General features: G+C 37.8%; 1 protein-coding gene across 3 annotated transcripts in view; it reads right to left on the reverse strand.

The window, feature by feature from the left end:
- Positions 1-26798, reverse strand: part of LOC127416587 (transcription initiation factor TFIID subunit 4-like) — a 128326-nt gene that overhangs the window by 18441 nt on the left and 83087 nt on the right. The window lies entirely within an intron of this gene.

The following is a 26798-nucleotide window of genomic DNA, read 5'->3' on the forward strand; positions in this document are numbered from 1 at the left end:
ACTGCAATTCGCTCCCCAACTAAAGAGCAACAAATCTCAAAAATGGTGAGTTGGTAAGCATCTTAATGCCCGACATAAAACACAAGAAAAAAAACAGAGCAGCGAGCTCCATGGCGATGCATAGCAACTGCAGAATTTCAGTCAAGGAGAAAGAAGGCAAAAAAAAAAACCAAAAAAAAAAAACACCTTATTACTTCTAACTCCTGCAAGCCATTTTGGTCTCCAAAGGTTTCAGAGCGCCTGGGGCGCAGTGTCTGCAGTGTTTCGGGAAATGACTTGCCTTCGCACGAACAAGGCTATGTTCTGCAGCAGCACCCGCGCTCACAGCATTCCCTCTCACATGCTCCTTAACCCTTTCCTGCCTCGCACAGCACTGACTCACAGACACTGAGCTCTCGCTTGCTAACTCACGATCCAAGCCGCCCTGTCGCATTGTTTAGCTTCACACCCCCGCAAACAGCTTTTCGCGAGCCAGCCCTTGGCCGTGAGGTCATGCGACATAACGGAACAGCATTCCGATTTTGTCTGTGTGAAAAACGCACTGCTCTCTTCCGCTCGAGTGTGTATCAAGTGTGGATTCAATCGGCAAACTCGTTGACACAACACATAATTAAAACATCTCGCTCGAGGTCAGGAATTTTCTAATTAGTAGTGTACTGACAAAGTTGCAATTGCATTTGCCTTGAGTTGAAGCATCCACAAGTTACGGCTAAAGATGAAAGCGTTTCCCGAAGCGCAACTCCAGCGGGTTCCACGCATTCTACCTCTCTGAAGGGGTCAGCGAGCTAAACACCCGGAAACTTCCCTTACAAACAAAAAGCGCTCCAAACTTTCCTGCAAAGAAACTTCTCTTTGTCCCCTGGTTTTCCCTCCCCCTCATCAGACCCCCAAGAGAAAGAGTTGTTCGCTCTAGACACTGAACAAAAGGGCTAATTAGTAGTCATTATTTTTCTAGAAAACACTAGTTTGGAGTAGGTATTATAATGAATTCAAAGTTCTTTTCATATGTAAGGGGGAAGATCACACAATTTCCTGTCAGAACCGGCTGTAACGCAATACATGCTGTGTATTTATTCCTATAAACAGAGCTGTTGTCTAGAAACCAACTCTTTTGAGCAGAACCTCTCCAGACAACTCGGCCGGCGGAGTTGCATGAAAATAAACAGGGGAATATGACCCAAACACATGTGAGCGAATAATGCTATTTTCCACTGCCATTCGTGCTGACACGTATCTCCTCTTTCCTCTCTGACTCAACGTTGAAAAACTCGCAGGCCATTAAAACAAAACTGCAGCAAAGCAGAGGATTTATGCGAAGGAGCATCCTTGCCAGTTGTGGAACTTTAAAAAATGCCGCATTAAAAATTCAAAGTGTTTCATATATAAAACGTACCCAATTAGAGCTACAACAAGAAGTTCATGTAATGAGTATCAAGTCTAAACGGTTGTCCTCAGAAGATCCCGTTAATGAGGCCTTGTTGATTTTTGCATCCTCACTTTTTAAACGGCATGGCAAGGTGCCATTTCTACAACTGTTTTAAATTTTAATTCTCGCTGAAATAGAAGGTAGTGCTCTTAAGATAACAACTAAACCCTTTGTGGCGAGTTAAAGAGCGATTCATTCTAGGAGGTCCCTGAACGCGAGTTCCAAACAGTTTTTGATGTCTCTGTGAAACTGCACTACAACAGAAAAACATTTTAACCTAAGAACCCCCAACAAGGCACAAGGGGTGACCTGGCAGAAGCAAAACATTCTCTAATAGGGTCATTACAGAAAAGTGGCACATGAAAGAGAGAGGGGAGTTATTTTTGATCGTGAAAACTTTCTTTTAACACTGATGTGGCGACTGAGGCCCTTACATCTATAAAACTTTTGACCCAGAGCTGTCAAATGTGTCTCAAAAAGCTTGGCAGAGACGAAAAACATCTCACTCCAAATAAATAAAGCATGCACACACTGTAGAGACGCAAAAAAGCTACAAAAGAACAAGAGAGACCTGCATGTCAATCACAAAGAGCCAGGAGTTTTTGTCCTCCATGATGTTTAAGAGATGGTCCTTAAAGACCTCTTTAACTTCTCAGCTTTTTGTCTGGGATTTGGTGATTGACTTCCCAGATATTCGCTGATGCAAAAACAGTCATGTTTAATATAGAGACTTCACTTTCATATGAATTGTGTCAACGTTCTCCAATGCCTTCAACTCTATGAAGGAGTCAAGCTATAGCACGACACAGCCATTGAGTTACGAGATCCACGCAATCCATTTGTCACTGAATAATGTTTTTTTATATATAATTTCTGTTCTTTAGAGTTAGTTGTTGATTGAAAAAAAAGAAAAGAAACATTTAATTGTAATCACACATAGCACAGATGCGATAAAGCAAACATGTCTGTTTTTGCATAAACTAAAGTTTGAGAAGATCACTACAAATATCAAATGATAAATCAACCACTCTAGTTAAGCACTCAACTAAAATGCTTATGTGAGACGCTTGCTGAACTGCCGTTATTCTTAAAGAGACAGTACCATTTTAGCACAATACTTTTTAAAGAGTACAAATTGTGCATGTAAACATCGTATTTATACATGCGATTAAGTCAATCAATTGGACGGCATATCATGCAATTAATTCAATTAAAAAAATTCTAGCGATTGACAGACCTAAACAAAATATATAAATGCAATTTCAAGACATCAAATATATTGATAAAATACGTGGAATTTTTAAATAACTTAAATGTGAACAGAATTATGAAAAACTAATGATAAAATAATATTTGTCAAATTTATATTTTCATAATGTACCAAGTTTTCTGCATAAGTAACAGCATTATCCGAGTGAGAATTTTGTTCATATATAATCAAATATAATCGAGAGCTTGTGAATCAAAAGAGAATAGAACTGGGGGAAATCTGTATCAATACCCAGCCCTAATTTGAAGCGCAGCTCATGATTACCAAAACATTCAAATGGTGTGTCGTTACGTGGGTGCAAAAAAATAAAAACAAGATGCAAGAGAAACTGTTCTTTTGCATATCTAGATACATCGACTTGCACAGCACAACGTCTAAGGTGTATCATGACAATCAGAGAATAGTCCTCACAGTGTGGTAATGGTGAAATCACTTGTGTTATTCTGTCGACTATGCTTTTTATGTGGAGGTGAAAGTGGCGCATGACGCTTGAGAGATGAGTTGAACCATTGAGCTTGTGTGGGAAGTTCTTCCATTAGACTGGCACAAACATGTGCAACATTTAAACGTTTTTCCAAGTTTTCTTTCGCAATGCGTGACACAGTGCCAAGTTTGATGATGAAATGAAGACGCAAAACATTTAAACTTCTCGTGTTCACACCAAACCAAACACTATCAAAATAAGGCTTTGAGTTAAATGTACACATCAAGCTAACTGTGTTAAGCGTTAACAGCGTGCCAAAATATCCTAATGCACTGCTAAGCTGGAAACGTGCCTGTTTCAACAGTTACGTCACAGTAGGCCCGCGAGCACGGCGTACGCCAGCGGGCACGCCTCATACCTGCTTGCTTTCTGCAACTAATCTGACTTCCTTTGTATCCAGCTGTATGTATGTACAAACCTTCTCTACATATTGACTCAGATTAAATCTACACCCTTATCTGCTGTGATAATTAAACAAGTTTGCAGGAGGAAGCGCTAGAGTCTTCCTGCACCTGAGGCGGGGGGGCCCATTGGCATTGTAGGAAAACACCTAGAGCGCTGCATGATATTAGAACAGCTTCAGAACACAAACACACACAGTGAGAAAAAAGTCAGGTGGAAACTACTATATGAATATACACACAAAAACATATAAAAAAATAAAGAGTTAAGTACATGGGTCGGCAACCCTTTTGACATTTAATTTTCTTGTTAATCGATGTGAGTGTGTGTCTGAGGAAGCCTAATTAGGGATAGTTCACCCAGGAACAAAATTCTGTCATCATTCACTCACTCTCATATTGTTCCAAATACATATGAATTTCTCACTTCTAATAAGGCTAACATTCTGCTTAATGTTCTTTTTTGTCATGTCTGGAATGGAATGACATGTGGGCGGGGGAGGGGTTATGATGAGAGAATTTTCATTTTAGGGTGAACTACACCTTTACGATTGACTTGTCACACGGACAGCTCTCCAAGTAGATGATTCCGTAAATATGCCATAAGAGAGACAAAAAGACATCAATCATGTATGTTCCTACACATGATGGTATGTAGAGCATTTACATGTATGCATTCGCACACAAGCCATTACAGAGGCCTAAACACATAGTGATGAGTCTGATGCGCTACGAGGCCACGGTGAGAAAAATATCAGATCATTTTCAGAGTCACATCAGAGCGAGCTATCACTCAATTCTGTTCATTACAGCTCGGAATACATAATTCATGGATTGTTAAAAAATACATGTATGGATACATCAGACAGCGATATGACAGATGTAGAAAGCAGAACTTCTGTGCAAGTGACTGTGATTTGGGCTGGTGCAGAAAATAATGCCGTCTGAATACCGATGTTTGTAATTACCATCCAATGGTTTCGGAAAGTCTCGTGTAAACAGTCACACAGGCAAATGCATTTTGACTTTATTCATTTGTAGATTTTTGAGCTGTCAATTGATACAAATTTAATTCTAATTAATTACTTGATACTGTTAATTACATTAATTACAGATGTCACTATTGGCTGAGAAAAGCTCCCAATCCTTTACTCTTGTGGCACACGAGTAAAGCATTGAATAGACTTTAAAAAGTGGCTTTAGAAGTCAGTATGTTGTTTGCTTTATTTCCTAATTATTGAACTTAAGCCAATCACTGGCCTGTTTTGCAGTCGTGTAAGGGGTCGTTCACACAGAACACATTTTTAGCATTCCATTTGTACTGTTTTGTAATTGTTTTAAAAGTGTTTAAAAATTGGCTTGAGATGAAATGTTTATTTTTAATGCATTTGTTTTATTAATTGTACTAAATTAACTAGAGTTGCGTTTAACATGTTCACTTGAATTACAAGCATATTAAATATACTGTAAATTTGAAATTATTTGAGAGGTAATTAGGCTCCCTAAGTAAAATCCCTCGGCAAGCCATGAGGTAAACGGGCTCTTTAAGCATGCGGATATGAGGAAACACAGTCCCCACGCACGGATTACTGACTCCTACATTATGCATTCAATGGTCGATTCTAAATCTTAATTACCCGAATCACAAACACACACTGGCTCTAATGAACTCTGTACCCCGTCAAACAGCTGGATGAATATATTTATTAAGATCACGGTTAAATTTAATTATTTGGCCAATTAGCCACAGATAACTCTGAAGTCTCAGAGGACACAGGAAGAGTCAGGGCAGGCGCTGGGTTAATTGACCCAATGACTGTCACTGTTAGACAGCAAATATTAAGCATCTTAAACGAAACAGTTAGTGACATCCTTTTGTCAAAAAATGTGGGGGTTTTTTTCTCAGTCTTCTCAACTTTGGTACAGTGTTGGGTCACCATTTCATGTCCAATTTAAAATCTAATCAACCTGCTTCTTCATTAATTGATCTGTAGTAAATTATATGAATGCATTGCACCTACTTCAAATTTAATATGGTGAGAAAAAGACTCAATGCACTGATATGAGTGCATCGGCACAGTCCTATTGCAAACAGAGTTTCAACAAGCCCAAAAATTTATGCAGAGGGATTTTATTCCATTTAGAAAACATTGCTAACTTTTTCAAATTGATCAAATGGTGGAAGCAATGAACAGTGGAAGAGTGAGCGAGCAAGCAAGAGAGAGAGTGAGAGAAGGAATTAAGCTGAGCCAAAAAGTGTGACTTGGATTTAATATTTTATAATTGCCAAGGGACATTCCAAGATCAATGCATTTTTTGCCTGAGACGCACATCAGAAAGAGATGTGCTTCAGTCTTTTTAGGGAACATTGGTCTATTTAATTCAGGCTTCTGATGCATGTGAAATATTTTTCCCTGGCCCGCACTGACTCCCTCGGGCAAGGCTGGGGGCACACATTACCACTTTTAATGGGCCGCCCTTAGAAGAGGCGAAATAAGCCAATAACCCGTCTACGCTAATGGATTGGCTTGTTTATTCACTAAAGCCCCTTCTCTTCTCTGCTAATTTTAGCTGTGCTGTGTTTTTCCACTCTAACACACACACACACACATAAAAATAAGTTTGTGAAAACACATTGCAACACAATCTACACGCCATATGCTTTCTGACAACGAAAGGCGAAATGCTAGAGGAGATTATTTGACATTTTTTTAAATATAATATAAAGATATTTTTAAATTGTATTTTTGGAGGGAAATTCATTGAGAAATCTAGCTGGACATGGTGAGTGTGTTTTATTAAGACACAGGAAAGGATTTGTGGTGATATCACATACAAAGTGTTCCATACGGATCAGCGACTGCGTGTTAAACGCAGAATAGCCTCTGAATTTGAATGGACATTTATACGGGAAATATAAAAATCCAGCTCATGAGAGAGCACAAATAATGCACAATTAATCCTCATTAATGAACTAAATGACTATGACCTAATTATACTGTGCCAAGATTTCACAGGTATACTCAAATGAACCAAATCAGAGTGATTCCCTAACTACATGTGTGAGGCAGAACTAGATAGTTTACAAGAATTCCATATTTCGTATTAACCATATTAAAGCGTAAATGAAAACTCACACAATGTGGTCACACAATGTTAAAAATCGACAAAAGAAATTGTTTTTGCATGCTTGGTAACAAATAAAAACAAAAATTGGTAAGAAATAATTTCAGTAGCATTACTTCAGTGCAATTATTTTGTATATATATTTTTTTATCAGTAGAGGCCTAAATGAAAGGCAATACAAAAAATACTACCTTGATGTTTGGAAAGTTTGGAATAATGTTCAGATTTAGATTTATGGAAAGAAATTGGTACTTTTATTCACCAAAGTGGCATTCAACTGATCACAATGTATATAGACAGGACATTAATAACGTGAAAAACTCCTTCAAAGAGTTCTCATCAAAAAATCCTCCATGTGCAGCAATGACAGCTTTGCAGATCCTTGGCATTCTAGCTGTCAGTTTGTCCAGATACTCAGGTGTCATTTCACCCCACACTTCCTGTAGCACTTGCCAGAAGATGTGGCTGTCTTGTCGGGCACTTCTCACGCACTTCACAGTCTAGCTGATCCCACAAAAGCTCAATGGGGTTAAGATCCATAACACTCTTTTCCAATTATATGTTGTCCAATGTCTGTGTTTCTTTGCCACTCTAACCTTTTATTTTTGTTTTTCTGTTTCAAAAGTGGCTTTTTCTTTGCAATTCTTCCCATAAGGCCTGCACCCTTGAGTTGTCTCTTCACTGTTGTACATGAAACTGGTGTTAAGCAGGTAGAATTCAATGAAGCTGTCAGCTGAGGACATGTGAGGCGTCTATTTCTCAAACTAGAGACTCTGATCTACTTACCCTCTTGTTTAGTTGTATCTGGGCCTTCCACATCTCTTTCTGTCCTTGTTAGAGCCAGTTGTCCTTTGTCTTTGAAGACTGTAGTGTACACCTTTATATGAAATCTTCAGTTTTTTGGCAATTTCAAGCATTGTATAGCCTTCATTCCTCAAAACAATGATTGACTGATGAGTTTCTAGAGAAAGCTGTTTCTTTTTTGCCATTTTTGACCTAATATTGACCTTAAGACATGTCAGTCTATTGCATACTGTGGCAACTCAAAAACAAACACAAACACAATGTTAAGCTTTATTTAATGAACCAAATAACTTTCAGCAGTGTTTGATATAATGGCAAGTGATTTTCTAGCACTAAATTAGCAATTTATCATGATTACTCAAGGATAAGGTGTTGGAGTGATGGCTGCTCTCTAGATTTGATCGAAAATGACTTTTTTCAAATAGTGATGGTGCTGTTTTATACATCAGTAATGTCCTGACTATACTTTGTGATCAGTTGAATGCCACTTTGGTGAATTAAAGTACCAATTTCCTTCCAAAACAGCAAAATCTGTACATTATTCCAAACTTTTGGCTGCCAGTGTACTTAACATTTTAAATAATAGGGGAGACTGGTGCTAGTTGTCTCACTGTTCCAGTGAACTTTACTCAGGGTGGGTTTATTTTTGAAAGTCTTGGCTACACAAAAGCTATTGCTATTGCAAAAGTTATTGCTCTGCCTCGTTGTATAATGGCAGAAAACAGAAATGTTTCAGTAGAATTCCAAAGCGGAACTTTTCAGTCACACTTAAAAGTTAACATGCTGCGTCCGTTTGTAGGTGCCAGACAGGTGCTGGGGTTTGGCCTACGCAGAAATTCAATTAGACTCCTCCTGAAGAGCATCCATCTGCAAACAATATGGTGCTCCTCTTTTTAATCAAGTCTTCCCTGAACGCAGCGACCGAAGGGCTTTCAAATTAAAAGTCACTAGCAGAAACTCTCAGAGACACAAAGAGATGCCACTGAATTCCTGGGACAACAAATAACAACGATTACTTGAGCGAAAGATAAAACTCTCTGAATTTGGTTACGGTAACTTAATTTCCCCAGCAGCAAAGTCATTTAAATACAGTATTGTGATTATAAAATCTGTTCGACTCTCAAAAAGCTGTTCAGGGTTTGTGTTACACACATTTTCCTCCAGTTTTTTTCTGCTTATATGCCAAATTAAAGCAAAAAGATTTGAATCAAATCAGTACATGAAAATGCAGTTTGGTGATGTTTATGTTGGCAGTTCTGTTTTGCCAACTACATACATTTGAACGTCTCTTTCCGTACTCTGATTCCCTCCTCCACTGGCAGCTTTTAATGAAAGATCATTCCAGCATTTTCACTTGCTCGTGTCCCCAGGCATCAACCTTTTCCACCAGCAGAACAGAGCTGACACAATTAATAAAATCAAAAAGAAACAACATTCTTTAATAGATAGCAACGCAAAAGTGTTTTGCAGTAATGTCGCAATGCAACGAGACCACAGCTAATTTCACAGAGTCTAAATAAGTTTTGTAGGGTGATGGAAAGTAGATCCTGGGGTGAACTACACCGAACTGACTCAGTGGCATTCGGTATTCAGACGACTGAAGCATACGCGTTGGTGTTAGGGTGAAGTCCGAGTTATATTTCATCCTAAATTCAAAAGAAAAAGAAATAACATATTGTATCTAACATTTAGAAAAAGCTGATTTTGTACAATAAACTTGTTTTTTGTGACATTATTTTCATGACAATTGAGTGATTTGTAATTTTGAAAAAAAAATTTAGATTCTTGTTCGATTCTCATCACTTTACTTTTTTATTTTGTATTTAAATCATCAAATTAAAGGCAAATACTACCATGTTGAATTCATACTTTTCAATTTAAAGGATTGTTTTTCACATTACACTAATGAGAGTGAGATTTTTAGCAGTGTGATAGTGAGGATTGCAACCTAGTCTCACAGAATGAAAGTACATTATTGCAAACTGACTTTAACGTGTCGAATTCTACATTTCGCTGCAGTTTCCTGGTGAAATTAACACTAGAGATGTTACAACAACTGTGAGTTTTATTCACTTTCACACAAATCATGACTACAACTGATTATGACTTTATTTACACTTATTTTTTGCTTTACTACTAACACACTGTTATGTTATCGAAACTATATACTATAGTTGAAAAACTATACATTTTAAGGCTTGTTTTACAGACTCGCCTACATTTACACACTTCTTCCAATGTGATTTGCTTGTGAGGTAGCTCACCTGAGAGAGTGTTGAACTGTGCACTCAGAAGACTGAGGTTCAAGTCTAGCCAAGCACAAAAGCTGACACGAGACAAAGTGACACGAAATAATGTGGCTGATTGAGAAAATATGCATTTTATGTCACATTTGCTTTTAGGACACTATTGGTTAGGTTTAGGTGTTGGTTTAGGGTAAGGATGATTTTGTTCAACTCATTTATTTTTAGGACACTATCGGTTAGGTTTAGGTAAAAGTTTCAGGTTAGGGAGGTACATTTTACTCATTAAAACTTCCATATAACACTCACTGTAAAAACCTCATCAGATTATTAAACCATTTCACTCACTTTTGCTTAATTTCATTTTGCAAAAATGCTGTTACGGTCATGTAATTTTCATGAGATTGGTCTGAAGATTTAAAAATGCACTTAGTGGAACCTTAATGCTCATATAAATAGTCAAATAGTCAATAACATTTTCTTGAAAGGTGCAGTTAGTCCTTTTTTCCTTATTAAAAAATTTTACTTCTAAAAAAATGAATTGTAATTTTGAAACATATGTATAAAATGATGACCGCTCACATGAGATGAGGACTCTAGTCATATCAGTAACCTTATAAAAGCTGTATTATTCTCTATGAGGCAGGGGCGCCCTCATGGGGGCTGCCATTTTAGAATCACATGACCAGCTGAATACTACACGCTTAAAGGAACAGTTCACCCAAAAATGTAAATTGTCTCATCATTTACTCATCCTTATGCTATCCCAGATGTGTATGACTTTCTTGCATCTGCTGAACTCAAATTAAGATTTTTAGAAGAATTTCTCAGCTCTTTTGGTCCATACAATGCAAGTGAATGGGTGCCAAAAATGTGAAGCTCCCAAAATCACTTATGTCAGCATAACAGCATAAAAACACTGGAATCACACTGGATTACTGTTATGATGCCTTTATGTGATTTTTGAAGCATCAAACTTTTGGCACCCATTCACTTGTATTGTATGGACCTACAGAGCTGAAATATTCTTCTACTGTAAAAATCTTCATTTGTGTTCTGCAGAAGAAAGTCACAGTCATACACATCCAGGATGGCATGAGGGTGAGTAAGTGATGGGAACATTTTCATTTTTAGGTGAACAATCCCTCTGATTGTGAATAACGAATTTCTGCAATGGCATCTGTAACTGAAACCTATTGATTTTGAATGATGCTGCATCCACACCACTAGCTGTCACTGTAAGTCCAAGATGACACAAACAAAAAGTTACTGAGTGCACCTTTAAACAAATTATAATTTTTCATTGCTTTCTTTAGGGTCATATTTTGGAGTGAAATATGACCCAGACATTTTTGTGACAGGCTCTGAGAGACATTCACCCATTTGCTCCAACTATTCAGTTACTTTTTGTGAAAGCTAATCTGTTTATCTCAGAAGGATGCATTATGTATTCTCATATGAGCGTGGGATGGGCAGAACAAATGTATCGTCAGGATATCCCAGCATCCCTGACCAGCAGCTTCTAGAATTTGGCTGTGGTTGCTGTGGCAAAACTGCAGTGGAACTCATTCTTCAGAAACTTAATTATATCTAGATTAACAAGGGAGGTAATTAATTTCTTTAACATGGGTATCTATTTCTCGCCTCAGGCTCAACTTTGTTGTCAAAACTCTATATTTAACCATTATTTCAGGGCAGTGTTTCACAGGCAACAATACCAATCACAGACTTTGCATGAATATGGATATATTCATCAACACTACAATATTAGTACAAATTTGTGGTTATGTACATACAGTATATTTAGCCTGAATTAGTTCATTTGAGATTCAAATTCTTGTTTATAGGCAGTAATATGAAAACACTTTGTCATTATGTACCGTAACTCAATGAGTGTAATTTCATACATGTCAAGATTAACATGGTCTCTCAACCTTCCTGTTACATGTTTTTCTGTTTTGGTTTAACTGAGGACCAATATACTATTAAGCTTTGTGATGTAGCTGACCTATCCAAACTGGCAAGCCTACAGGCGCAAGACAGAGCGCTTTTGTCTGGATACTTCAGTCCCCATGCCGCTCTACAGGACCATAGGGAAAACTGTGGCACTAAACGTCCCTTTCCTACGTGATGTATACCGTATTTCCTCGGCAATCCCTAATGGGCAGCATGGAAAACCACTAAGGGGGTTTTAAACGGATGTGAGTCTTTTTCAATGTAACTTGCAGAGTGGACAACCTTTAAACCAACGGCAAAGATGTGTACACCAGCAGCCAAGAAATATCTCTGCTACCTCTAGAGTGTCAACATGTCTGAAATTAAATACACAAAAACTATTTGTTCATCTGATTAATTGTGTAACATATGCATTGTGCTGGATTGTTTGGGAAGAGATGTCTATTAATGGAGCCCAAAGTTTAAATAGGTGTCAGCGGAGTCTATGTGACGTGACTACAACGAATATATCGGTGGTTTTAATTTTGTATGATTATTTCTGAAAATTGTGTATTTCCAGCTAACATCTAGTCTAGTTTAAGGCTGTTGGATTAATTGGGTGTGGTACAGTTTGGAGGAAAAATGAAATAGTTAAAAAAAAAAAAGACAATTTTACCAAGTGTCAAACCATTGATTATTAGATGTATTTGCAGTATCTGCAACCTGCAAGAGCCCTCAAACCAATCTAAATCACAGACACATAACTTACTATCTTCCTGTAGTTAGTTAAACCACCGTCAAGTTGTAAAGAAACACATGTTTGATGCATCATTCTTGTGCATGAAATAGTAATTGCTTTATTGCTGGCAAGCTCTTCGCAAACATTTGCAAACGGTCGCAAACAAACATGTCAAATGTGAATAATGATGCGGTGACATATTTAGTTATGAATTTGTTGGTTTCATATTTAGAAGGAAGGGAATGATTCATTTGTTCACTTTCTCTCTAAAATAAGATCCCCGGTAATATATCGGCATGTTCTGCAGTAAAATATTGCAAACGGAGTTCATAGATGCCCTGCTGAAAACTGAAAAGGCCATCTTGAATTTCCATGCTGGTCTAGCAAGTGGACCTTCATAGCTATGCTGTTCACCAATAAATCTGAGATGGTGAGGCAGACTGGTCAACCAGGATGGTCTTTCTACTGAAGCTGGTATAACAAGGAAATATTGCTGGTTATGGTAGTTTAGAAGCCTGGTAGAATGACCAGCATCCAATACATATTATGCAGGTCTTTTTAACATGGTGGACAATATTTTCACTTAAACTTGAAAGAGCAGCATGCTGTCACCTTATTGTACAGTATCGTAGACCAGCAAGTGTCATACGATTTTCAAATGTTCCTAAATACAGTCTTATGTCCATAAAAAAACACTTTAATATCCATTACAGTACACATCTGATAACCAGTTCTCTGTGTTCTAAAATGTTATATACGTTCTCTGCATGAGACTTTGAAAATCCACAAGACTGACCTACCAATGCAACAAAAATAAACATATTTTCTTAAACTGAATCTCATAATTCAACCCTACACCTAGGAGAAAAGATAACTGTTACCCAATCACTTCTCAACAGAAATCCAGATGTTTAAGGAATTTTCAAGTCTCAAAAGTACATTTTGAGAACATTTATTTATTTTCAACTGTACACTATAATGTTTTGATGCATGATTAGATTGGAGCTCTAGTGTGAATATAGATAAAAACAAATAAATACTCTTAACAAAACAGTTTATACAGTATAATTGGGCATCATATTGGTTTATAACAGCCATAATATTTATAAAAAAAATAATAAAATAAACAGCGAATATCGTTATGGCAAAAAAAAAACAAATAAATAAAAAAAAGAAAAGAAAGAAAGAAAAGTACAAAATTGGTGCATCCATGCTAAATTTATTTTCTAAAAGCATAAAATATATTCTGAAATAAAAATAATTCAAATGAGACAAAAATGTGTTACCTGTAGGTCCGTGTACTTTTGCATCTATGCTTTTACTTTTTAAACCCAAATATGATTAACGAAAAATATGGATTCTTCTTTATTGGTTTTAACACTGATGAATAGAATAAGCAGATACAAACTCATTTTCTGTTGACTATTTCATTTTCTATTTAAAAAGAAATAAAGAGAAAGTGGGAAATGGTTCAATTTTCTTTTTCTTTCATTGTTTAAAAATTGATTTACGGCTTGAATATTTGATATGCACATGTGAACAGCAATGAAATGCCCCGTTTATCTGATTGGTGAACCCGCCCCGTCTTCTGTACTGCTTTAATCCTATCAGCCAGAATTAGAGTTGGGATTGCTCTGCAAATTTGTCTCAGTTTTCATTAAATATTGTCCCGAACCACCACTAACTGTAAACTATGCATGCCATATGTATTAGAATCTTGCTGCTTGGCACATCATGGTGTTGTTGCGAGGTGTCACCTCTAATGGACAACACGTGAAAGATCGCATGCCACATCACTTGGCCGTCTGCTGACTGGGAGTTGGTCTATTATATATTATTTTTATTTTTAATAACATTGTATGATTTTGTAGTACCTGTATATTCGTGTCCCACTGATACATTTAATTTAAAGAGTTTTGTTGCTTTGAATAAAAGCGAATGATAAATTAATGTTTAAGCATCATGAACATGGATTGGAGTGGACATAAAATTTGAATAGCTAAGACTATTTGGACACAAGTCGACGATTGTAAGTCCGTCGGGACGTGGGACACGGCATGTAAAATCAGGATTGTCCCTGTTATTGGGACGTCTAGTCACCCTATCTCCATAAGTGCAATGTTAATTTCTGCAAGCTGTAGATTGCTGATAGAGTGTGCTGTCGACGTAGTTGCATCAGCCTGGATGAACATTTAGTAAATATATTATTAAATGTCAAAAATAAACTTGTGTTAACTGATATTAATTTGTGGGGCTTTTATACAAAGTGACGCAACTTTTTTAAATTACATTTATCAATGGGATATGGCACTACAGTTACTACAAAGTCATAAAAATAAAAATTATATATAATAGCCAAGTGATGTGGCTTGCGATCTCTCACGCGTCGTCCATTAGAGACACCTCGCAACAACACCGTGATGTGCCAATCAGCAAGATTCTAATACATATGGTATGCATAGTTTACAGTTAGTGGTGGTTCGGGACAATATTTAATGAAAATTTAGACAAATTTGCAGAGTGATCCCAACTCTAATTCTAGCTGATATAATTAAGGCAGTAAGCTACAGATGAAGGGGCAAGTTGGCCGATCAGATAAACGGGGAATTTCAGTGCCACTCACATGTGCGTATCAAATATTCAAGGCGTAAACTACTTTTTCAAACACCGAAGGAAAACAAAAATTTTGCCTTTTCTCCCAATCTTTTATTTCTTTTTAAATAGAAAATGAAATGGTCAACAGGAAATTCGTTTTTATCTGCTTATTTGATTAATCAAACTCATTTTTAGTTTAATTTTTGGGTTAAAAAAAGAAAAGGAATGGACGCAATAGTACACGGACCCCTGTTTTGTTTTGGGTTTTTTCGAAATTGAGAAACAAAATATAAACTATATATATATATATATATATATATATATATATATATATATATATATATATATATATATAGTATATATATATATATATATATATATATATTTAAAAAAATAAATAAATAAAATAAAAACATTAGGCCTCAGCATGATTTCTCATGCTTATTGCTCATGGGTTTCAAATGAGTATACAGAACAACTTGAAAATTTGATTTGCTCTTGTGGATAGACCTGAAACCTGACTGGTCATTTCTTCTGCCTTAATCATGTGCATTAGAATAAAAGTTCCACACAGTCTAATTTTTTATTAAGAACGTTAACATTTCTTCCAAATGTTTGGCAGTTGCATATTTATTGCAACTCTGCAATGGCTGTTTTTTAAACAAACAAAATGAAAAACAAATGAAAACCCACCTTTTTCTTGTTTCTTTTGAAATGAAAAACCAAACGTTCAAAGCATAATTTATAGTTAATTTTTTGCTAAGCTTAAATAGGTGTCACCGAAGTCCATGTGATGCCATGTGAATATATCAGTGCTGATGGTTTTAATTTTGTATGGTTATTTCTGAAAATTTTTACTTCATGGTGACATCTAGTCTAGTTTAAGGCTGGTGGATTCACATTGATTCATTGGGTGTAGCACAGTTTGGAGGAGCAAACTTGTGCAATAAAGAAGAAATAATAACAATTTTACAGAGTGTCAAGCTTTTGAACATTGTGACCAATAAATCAAAGCATAATTTACCTTTTTTTGTTTTCCTCCCCTTTTCTCCCCAATTTGGAATGCCCAATTCCCAATGCGCTCTAAGTCCTCATGGTGGCATAGTGACTCGCCTCAATCCGGGTGGCGGAGGACGAATCTCAGTTGCCTCCGCGTCTGAGACCATCAATCCGCGCATCTTATCACATGGCTTGTTGAACACGTTACCACGGAGACGTAGCGCGTGTGGAGGCTCACGCTATTCTCCACGGCATCCATGCACAACTTACCACGCGCCCCACTGAGAGCGAGAACCACATTATTGCGACCACGAGGAGGTTACCCCATGTGACTCTACCCTCCCTAGCAACCGGGCCAATTTGGTTGCTTAGGAGACCTGACCTTTTTTTATTTTGAAACAAAAAATGAATGAACGCAATGTACATGGACCAAATGAAACTCCACTCAAAAAGCACCGGAATAAAACATTTTTTTTTTTTAAAAACACTCTATACATTTATTAGATGGGAGTTGAAAAAAGTTTCCTGCATTTTCTTGTGCTGTGTCTGTGCTGCTTTAATAGTCTTAAGGTGTTTTTACACAACCGAGTTAAGGCTGCTCTGTGCCTGCTCAAAATTCTGTGTAAAGACGCAATGCTGTATAAAAGCCAGACTAAATTATGCCTGCTCTGACCCACCTCAACCTCTAGTATCAAAGGCAGTTCTGATGCTGCTTTGGTTCTATGTACAGCAAATGAATATTGTCATAACAGAGCATATATTTCATAATGTATAGTTTCATATTTAAAAGTATAATTTCATATTTTCATTAATTTCATATTTCTATCATTATAAATTTTAAATTTTAAACTTAATTAAAACCTTAATCTCATAACATTATTTATACAATTTTAATTGCTGTGTAAATGTATTTATGCCACCTCCTTGGTAAATGCCACTTCAGATCCATCTTCTGTGCCACCTTTGCAGTGTAAAGATGGCACAAGAGTAGGGGGTGGGTGACTGTCCCTTCAGCTGAGCTACAAACGAAACAGCCCACCAAACAGATGTTAAAGCACACAAACACCCCCACACACAGACAACATACCCGTGGCCTTCCTGTTTGTCTGGCCAACGATCTGCCCATGTTTACTCGCAGGCTGGGAAATATGGGAGGAGAAGCGAAAGACCAGGGTGAGCATATAAGTGAGGGCAAAGGATAGAGAGAGGCTGGATGGAAGACGAGGCTGTTCACTCCAAGTTGGGATTGATTTACTTCATTAACCAAGATTACAAGTTTAACTTACAAACTAGAGGTCAAAAATTCTCATTAACAAGAGGAGCATGTTGAACCTCAGGGCTTGGAGAATATTCTTATAACTGCCTACACATTTCAGTCTTTCTTTGATGTTCATGTGGGCCTTTCTCTCTTTCTTTCTCTTTTTGCAGTCCAATTTTTTGGCAGCGAGGTTGATTTTAATTGTAGCTATAGAACAAGAGCACAGTTTGCCTGTGAGCCTGCCTGCACATCTGTAACACGAGCATTTTTAGTGATACTGGGCGCAGTCCATCGCCCCGGGCACATTTTAATGGTTCCACCCCCCTCTTTCATTCCCAGCTCAGATTGTTTTCCACGTCATTCCTGTTAATTTAGCTGGAGGAAAGGGCATTAGTCCTTGTGCTTTTACCCCCCCCCCCCCCCACCACAATCTCTCTTTTCCTGATTCTACCTTTTTTCTACAACCTTAAAAAGAAAAAGGTGACAGAATTAAATGGAAAAAGGTGATTCAATCTTTGGTGAAGTACCCATGAATGTGGACATTTTGTTACACAGGTCAGGAATAAGTAGTGGTGTTTGCTAAGGCTAATCTCACTATTACTATTAATCATAATTTAAGGGATAATTCACCCAAAAATGAGAATTCTCTCATCATTAGCTCACCCTCATGCCATCCCAGATGTTTATGACTTTCTTTCTTCTGCAGAACACAAATGAAGATTTTTAGAAGAATATTTCAGCTCTGTAGGTCCATACAATACAAGTGAATGGGTGCCAAAATGTTGATGCTCCAAAAAGCACATAAAGGTAGCATAACAGTAATCCATATGACTCCAGTGTTTTAATCAATATCTTCAGAAGTAATATGATAGGTGTGGGTGAGAAACAGATCAATATTTAAGTCCTTTTTTGCTAGAAATTCTTCTCCCTGCCCAGTAGGGGGCGATATGCATGAAGACTGTGAATCATCAAAAGCAAAAGAAGAATGTAAATGTGAAAGTTAAAGTGGAGATTGACTATGCAGGGAGGAGAATTTATAGTAAAAAAGGACTTAAATATTGATCTGTTTCTCACCCACTCCTATCATATTGCTTCTGAAGACATGGATTTACCACTGGAGTCTTATGGATTACTTTTATGCTGACTTATGTGATTTTGGAGCTTCAAAATTTTGGCACCCATTCACTTGAATTGTGAGGACCTACAGATCTGAGATATTCTTTTAAAAATCTTCATTTCAGTTCAGCAGAAGAAAGAAAGTCATACACATCTGGGATGGCATAAGGATGAGTAAATGATGAGAGAATTCTCATTTTTGGGTGAACAATCCCTTTAAGGTGAGGGGTCTGTTCAAATCACTAATCCTAAGTATTAAACTTCACTGTGTAACTCATCATGTACCGTTTGTGCAACAGACATGAATGATACCTTAAATCATTTTTGTATGTACTTAGACTGATGATATTTGCTTGGTGGATGATAAAACTGGTAAAAAAAAAAAAAATCCCATAGACTTTCTGTGAAGAAGGAAACTGAATGGGATCTTTTTTAGCCAGTAAGAAACCACTAAGAGTACCCTAGCAACCACCCAGAATACCTTAGCAACAGCATAGCAATGCCTTGTAACCACCTACAACACCCTAGCATCATGGTTTGCCCTTTAAAACTGACCAACTTTAAAAATGTTAAAATACTTCCTGAAGAGTGTAAACACTGTGGTGCTTTCAAAACATCTATTTGTTTGAGCAGCCCGAAATGTCAATTTCTAGGGGAAATCCTTTTTGCAGTTCCGTTTGGTGCTACTACACACTTCACTTTTAAGGGATAATCGCTCCCCCCACCCCCCTCATGTTGTTCCAAACCCATGACTGTTTCGTGGAACACAAAAGAGGATGTTAGGCAGAATATTAAGGAAATGTCATCACGATTTCATAAAACTCTACCTGTGGGTAGTGACACCCTCTTGTGTCATATTTTGGGAGTGGTTTGCTCATTTCCTGCACCTGAGAACTGAACCCCACATTTGTCGTAACATTCATAAACCAATTTACACTTTCTCCGCTTTCTTTCCCTGTTCATTCTCTCCGTTTGCTTACCACACAGTGTCTCTGTACTGAACTTCAAAAGCTTGAGAGGAAAAAGTTTGTTACTGTGGCCCCTGGCTGCGCAATGACCCCAAGCAAAGGCCAGTTAGGGGCCCCCCGTCTCTGTCTCTAATCTATGCCTAGGAGCACTGTAAGGTCTCTTTGTTCACTCAGGATGGAGACAGACTTTACGCTGAACATGGCTATCAGGTTCAGCCCCAGGGCCATCTGAAGCCTGGCCAGATGAGAGGAGGGGGGTGAATAACGAGGAAAAACACCCACAATCTCCCGCCACCAGTGTTACCTGAAATCAGTCGCACACATACAGACTCGGAGGGGGAGGACGGGCAATTCTGGGTAACCCGTAGGAAAGAAAAATCACAGTTTAGCTAAATATGAAAGTTCTGTCATCATTTACTCACCCTCATGTTGTTCCAAACCCGTATGACTTTCTATGTTTCGTAAAACACAAAAGGAGATGTTTAGTAGAATGTTCAATCAGCTCTTTTCCTGTCAAGCTCCAAAAATGACAACTTGGTGAGTCACAACCGTTCACGTCACATAAGAACCAATGGTGTAAGGCAGCATTGACATCAAACCTGGAAACATGGCATATCTGAATATCTGTAAATGTGATTGGAGAAGGTCATACGAGTTCAGAGCGAAATGAGAGTGAGTAAATGATTACAAAATTTCCAACTCTGGGTGAACTAACCCGTTTTCCAGAGTAAAAGACCCCAGAAATATCATGTGTCTCCTTTAGAGTTTCAGAAGATATCCTAATGTATCAAACTGTGCTCAGATTTGCCAAAACCCAAAGTCTGCAAATAAAATTAAGATATCTCAATTAGAAGTTGGTTTATATTGAAATATAGTTATTCATAGTTATTCAAATTCAATACGAATAACATTTCCTAACAAGTTCTTCCAAGACCAAATGATCTCTGCTATGCTATAATATTAATTCTGTAGCTCTATGCTCTTACTGTATGTCAACAATTGTCCCATTTGTGTCTTTTTTTTATTTCTCCTTTAGGGAAATTCCTCTGAGAAATAATATTTTCCTTTGGGAATATCGCAGGGAGAACGAACGGACGACGTACCCACGCTTTTTCTTTGTTCGATACTAAAATCTGAATTTTTACCATCTCACTCATTCCCATGTCTCAGTCTTGGTGACTGTTTCCAGACACTAAAAGGCTTTTGTTTGGGATTAACGCAGCAGAACAGAGTCCGGATACTCAGAGAATCCGAGCAGCCAGAATAAAGCTGTACAGCTCACCCTGAGCTCGCACCCCACGGCGCATTTTTGCGCAGATGAAATCTCTGCCGGGCCCCAGAGTGAAACTCTGAAAAGGCCTGAATACGACTGTGCTGCTGTAGCCCGCAGCAATTCCGTGACCCCCTTAGAAAAGTCACATTCACTTTGCTCTGGAGAAAGCAGAGAAATCGCTCAGGGCGGCACACAGCGCCAGCCCAAATGAAGAAATAAGAAGGAGGTGAAAACAAAGTGAAAATAAGTTAAGATTCCTCGCTCTGTCTTTCCTTTTCTCCTTCCTTTCCCTTCTCTTTTCTCACTATCTTGATCTTTAATGGGTGGCATTACTTATAAAAACACCCTCCAATTTAACAAAGAAACATAAAATGGCCATTACAAAACATACCGTGGCGGTGCAGTGAGGATATCAGATGGTAGTACTACTATCATACTTTGACAAATATCATGATACTAAATGATAACCATATTCACTGCAGTGGTATTAACATACATTTACAAGGTACTTCAAAAAATACATACAGTTGCAAATAGAGTTTTATGTTTTCTGAAGAAAATATGAGCGCTACCTGTGCAAAAGTTGCCGCCACGATGCCAGGATGTTACAATGCAGTTGCTAGGTTGTGCTGAGTAGTTCCTAGCGTGTTGCTATGCAGTTGCTAGAGTGTTCTAGGAGCCAAAGTCAAGAGTCCACCTCTAAGTCTCTATAATATACTGTATTAGTCTCTAGATATGGGGCGATAACACTTTCAATGAAAGTCTATGGGTTTTGTTCGAAAGTTGGATTGTTTAAAAAATATTAACACACATCTTCTCAACAAGCCACATGATTTGAGTTATCATTCATACCCATAGCACAAACAGTGCACGACAATTTACATGTCAAAGTAATTAATTCTTAGTATTGATACATGTATTAAATAGCATAGTATTACCATGGTATCAAGTAAAAACAAATGGTAATACCATGGTACTTTTTTGTTAGTAGAAGAAGAGTTATTACAGCCTTATAAGTGCACTTCATGTACATGTCTTTCTGAAAAACAAAACAAAACAAATATCTTAAATCAGTCTAAGTTGGTTTGCTGGTCTTAGTTTGTCTCCCAAACTGGTCTGTTGGTTGGTTTTAAAAGGGTTGTGGGCACCTTTTAACTGGTCTCCTAGCTAAACCAACTGAAGACAACCTTGGTCAGGCTAGGAGACAATCTTAAACCAGCTAAGACCAGTTGAAACCAGCTGAACAATAGCTTGGTGAGACTGGGAAACCATGTTAAACCAGCTAAGACCATCTTAAACCAGCTGACCATCAGCTTGGTCAGGCTGGGAGACCATCTTAAACCAGCTAAAACCATATTAAACCAGATAAATAAAAAATGGTCAGGGTGGGAGACCATCTTAAAATAGCTAAAACCATCTTAACCCAGCTGAAAACCAGCTTGGTCAGGCTGACAGACAATCTTAAACCAGCTAAGATCATCTTAAACCAGCTGAACACTAGCTTGTTATGGCTGAGAGACCATCTTAAACCAACTAAGACCATCTTAAACCAACAGAATATCAGCTTGGTCAGGCTAGGAGACCATCTTAAACTAGCGAAGACCATCTTAAACCAGCTGAACACTAGCCTGTTAAGGCTGAGAGACCATCTTAAACCAGCTAAGATCATCTTAAACCAACAGATCATCAGCTCGGTCAGGCTGAGAGACTAGCTTAAACCAGTTAAGACCATCATAAACCAGCTGAAAACCAGCTTGGTCAGGCTGATAGACAATCTTAAACCAGCTGAACACTAACTTGTTAAGGCTGAGAGACCATCGTAAACCAGCTAAGACCATCTTAAACCAACAGATCATCAGCTTGGACAGGCTGGGAGACTATCTTAAACCAGCTAAGACCATCATAAACCAGCAGAACACCAGCTTGGTCAGGCTGGGAGACCAGCTTAAAGCAGCTACGACCAGTTTAAACCAGGTAAGACCAACAAACCATTCCAGGCTGGTTTAAGTTGAGTAAGCAAGGTGAGTGTATAAATGTGTGCGTGTGTGTTCACATACAGTTCTTGGCCGTTGTTGTGGTCAGCAGCTCTCAGCTCAAAAACAATAAAACAGTGAAAGAGGTCGGCACTGTGTTCACAAAGCAGAAGTAATACACTTATTTAGTTATTTATGCTGGTCATTTTCATTGCAGGATCTTTCTGGGCTAAGCGCACACACACACACACACACACACACACACACACACACACACACACACACACACACAACTCAATGAGCAGGTTATTAAAATGACCAGTTGATGCTCACAATGTATTTTTTCCAGTTTACCTTTTTCAAGCATTAATCACAATCCATGAGGGAATATGAATTGGCCTTCCGACTCCAACAGTAAAGCTAAACATTTGCCAGATGTAGCTAAACCCAATGACTTCATATACCACACGATGTAGAGGAAATATTATACTTATATTTCTTCAAGTCTCCAGTGTGTACAGCATAATCCTCTGTAATGCAGAGCAGAGCTGGTAGCCATATGTGCAGCAACAATGCGTTCTGCATCTCAAAATAACACTGTAACACACTCGAGCAGGACGCGCAGTGCGTGTCCACTTCATTAACTGAGGGGAAGTTGACAAATGTTGCAGGGAAAAAAGCTCTGGTGTTTACCTTTACTTTATGAAAAGACATTTAATCACGTTTGCTCACATGAATATCAACTCTTGTGGCAATATCCTGGGTATGACATCTTGACATAAAATGACAAATGACCAACTCGCATGCTATCCATTTTATAAATATTGCGAGATTAAGATTATCACGTGCCAAATTATAGTATGTTTAAAATAGTCAAAAGTGCCATAATTTCATAGTATATCTGGTCAATTTTAAATGCAATGCTTTTGGGCCAATTTTGCCCACAATCTTTTGTGCTACTGAAGAGAAGCTTGTGACAGTTCACTTTTAACTAGAAGTCGACCAATAGTGGATTTTACCAATATCGATAACTAAGGTGGTGGAAAAGGAAGACAACAGATTAATCGGTTGATTAAAAATTGTAACGTTAAAAATTTTTCTTAATCTTTCCTTGCTATGATAAGCAAAGACCTAGATGCTATAAGAGCCCAACGTGAATAAAATACCATTTATTTTTCAACCAAAATCCCAATAATAATAATAATAATAATAATAATAATAATAATATACAGTTCCAAAAAGCAACTATCGGCAGTAATCAATCGCTAAAACCGATATATTGGTCTACCTTTACTTTCAACATTTTAAGTTGAAAATAATTTCCCATGATCACAGAAGTGCATACAGGTGCATCTCAATAAATTAGAATGTCGTGGAAAAGTTCATTTATTTCAGTAATTCAACTCAAATTGTGAAACTCGTGTATTGAATAAATTCAATGCACACAGACTGAAGTAGTTTAAGTCTTTGGTTCTTTTAATTGTGATGATTTTGGCTCACATTTAACAAAAACCCACCAATTCACTATCTCAAAAAATTAGAATACATCATAAGACCAATAAAAAAAACATTTTTAGTGAATTGTTGGCCTTCTGGAAAGTATGTTCATTTACTGCATATGTACTCAATACTTGGTAGGGGCTCCTTTTGCTTTAATTACTGCCTCAGTTTGGCGTGGCATGGAGGTGATCAGTTTGTGGCACTGCTGAGGTGGTATGGAAGCCCAGGTTTCTTTGACAGTGGCCTTCAGCTCATCTGCATTTTTTGGTCTCTTGTTTCTCATTTTCCTCTTGACAATACCCCATAGATTCTCTATGGGGTTCAGGTCTGGTGAGTTTGCTGGCCAGTCAAGCACACCAACACCATGGTCATTTAGCCAACTTTTGGTGCTTTTGGCAGTGTGGGCAGGTGCCAAATCCTGCTGGAAAATGAAATCAGCATCTTTAAAAAGCTGGTCAGCAGAAGGAAGCATGAAGTGCTCCAAAATTTCTTGGTAAACGGGTGCAGTGACTTTGGTTTTCAAAAAACACAATGGACCAACACCAGCAGATGACACTGCACCCCAAATCATCACAGACTGTGGAAACTTAACACTGGACTTCAAGCAACTTGGGCTATGAGCTTCTCCACCCTTCCTCCAGACTCTAGGACCTTGGTTTCCAAATGAAATACAAAACTTGCTCTCATCTGAAAAGAGGACTTTGGACCACTGGGCAACAGTCCAGTTCTTCTTCTCCTTAGCCCAGGTAAGACGCCTCTGACGTTGTCTGTGGTTCAGGAGTGGCTTAACAAGAGGAATACGACAACTGTAGCCAAATTCCTTGACACGTCTGTGTGTGGTGGCTCTTGATGCCTTGACCCCATCCTCAGTCCATTCCTTGTGAAGTTCACCCAAATTCTTGAATCGATTTTGCTTGATAATCCTCATAAGGCTGCGGTTCTCTCGGTTGGTTGTGCATCTTTTTCTTCCACACTTCTTCCTTCCACTCAACTTTCTGTTAACATGCTTGGATACAGCACTCTGTGAACAGCCAGCTTCTTTGGCAATGAATGTTTGTGGCTTACCCTCCTTGTGAAGGGTGTCAATGATTGGACAACTGTCAGATCAGCAGTCTTCCCCATGATTGTGTAGCCTAGTGAACCAAACTGAGAGACCATTTTGAAGGCTCATGAAATCTTTGCAGGTGTTTTGAGTTGATTAGCTGATTGGCATGTCACCATATTCTAATTTTTTGAGATAGTGAATTGGTGGGTTTTTGTTAAATGTGAGCCAAAATCATCACAATTAAAAGAACCAAAGACTTAAACTACTTCAGTCTGTGTGCATTGAATTTATTTAATACACAAGTTTCACAATTTGAGTTGAATTACTGAAATAAATGAACTTTTCCACGACATTCTAATTTATTGAGATGCACCTGTATTTTATTGTGTAGTTGAAATATGCAAAATGGGATGCAGCTAGGGCTGGACGATAAAACGTTCTCGATATTTATCGCAATAAAAAAAATCCACGATATCGATGATAAGCTTTTGGGTAATTTTTTTATATTTAGCCTATTTTCTACATCTAGATGATAGGTGTGTGTCGCTAAAAACGCAAGCTGTTCGGCTTTCCAAGACTATATGAAATTGCTAATGTTAGCTGCCTTGCTAGCAATTAGGCTACGCCGGTTCCATCCGGACCGCAAAACATCATGACGACGGTTGCGCCCTCTCATCGTCTCTAGTGAGCAGCATGACAAAACAACAATGTAGTGTACACCAGCTCTGATCTTTCTGTGCTGTATTCTTGAATATTTTTCTCTAGCACCGAACACGCTTCATTTATGCCTTGTCCCGCTCCGCACACGTTGCCTCTTTTCCCCACATGTGAGCAGACATGAGGAGCCGCATAAGTTAAAGTGGTTCCAAAGTGCCTTTAGACCATAACATTTTTTCCTTCTAAATTTTGCTTTATTAATCGGCATGTTACGAGCCTTTAATAATAAACAAATAGATTTCTGTTCTAATTTTGTGAAAATTAATCAGATTGACAAGGAAAGAATATAAAATTACCAGCTGGTAGCGCTAGTTTTTCTCACTTTAATGAAAATATAAAAATGGTCCATTCAGACTTTTACATTTTTTAAATGTTCTCTCAGGGGATACCCCTGAACCCCCATACAGTATCATTCCTCAGTCACAAGGGCTTCTATGACCCCATACTTGGGTGTCTGAATGTAAAGAAATATAAAAATATATAATCTGAATGTAAAAATATTCAAACAAATACTGGACTGTTTTCATTATGCTTCAAATGAACAGATGATCTTTTAACATATCCAATTGTACTCGATTGATAAACTCTATAAAATATTATATAATATTTTGGTAGAAGATCCCTTAGACCCCACTGTCTCTGGGCCCCCAGTGCAGTTTTATAGAGACTTTTTTGACTGTTCAGGATTTTTTTTTCTTCTTCTTTTCTTCTGTCAACTTGGAAATTCAAAAAAATGTGCAATGTGCAAATGCGAATGTATATCGTGATAAATATCGAAATCGAGCGACATGAAAAAGAATATTGTGATCATATTTTTGGTCATATCGCACAGCCCTAGATGCAGCCATTAAAAAAAATCTTTAGACAGCAAATCCTGACAATCCTAATCTAGCAGTGAAATTTCAGTTCTAATCTCAAATTCCAGC

The sequence above is a fragment of the Myxocyprinus asiaticus genome, chromosome 26 (genome assembly GCF_019703515.2).
Source record: "Myxocyprinus asiaticus isolate MX2 ecotype Aquarium Trade chromosome 26, UBuf_Myxa_2, whole genome shotgun sequence".
Classification (NCBI taxonomy): Eukaryota; Metazoa; Chordata; class Actinopteri; order Cypriniformes; family Catostomidae; genus Myxocyprinus; species Myxocyprinus asiaticus.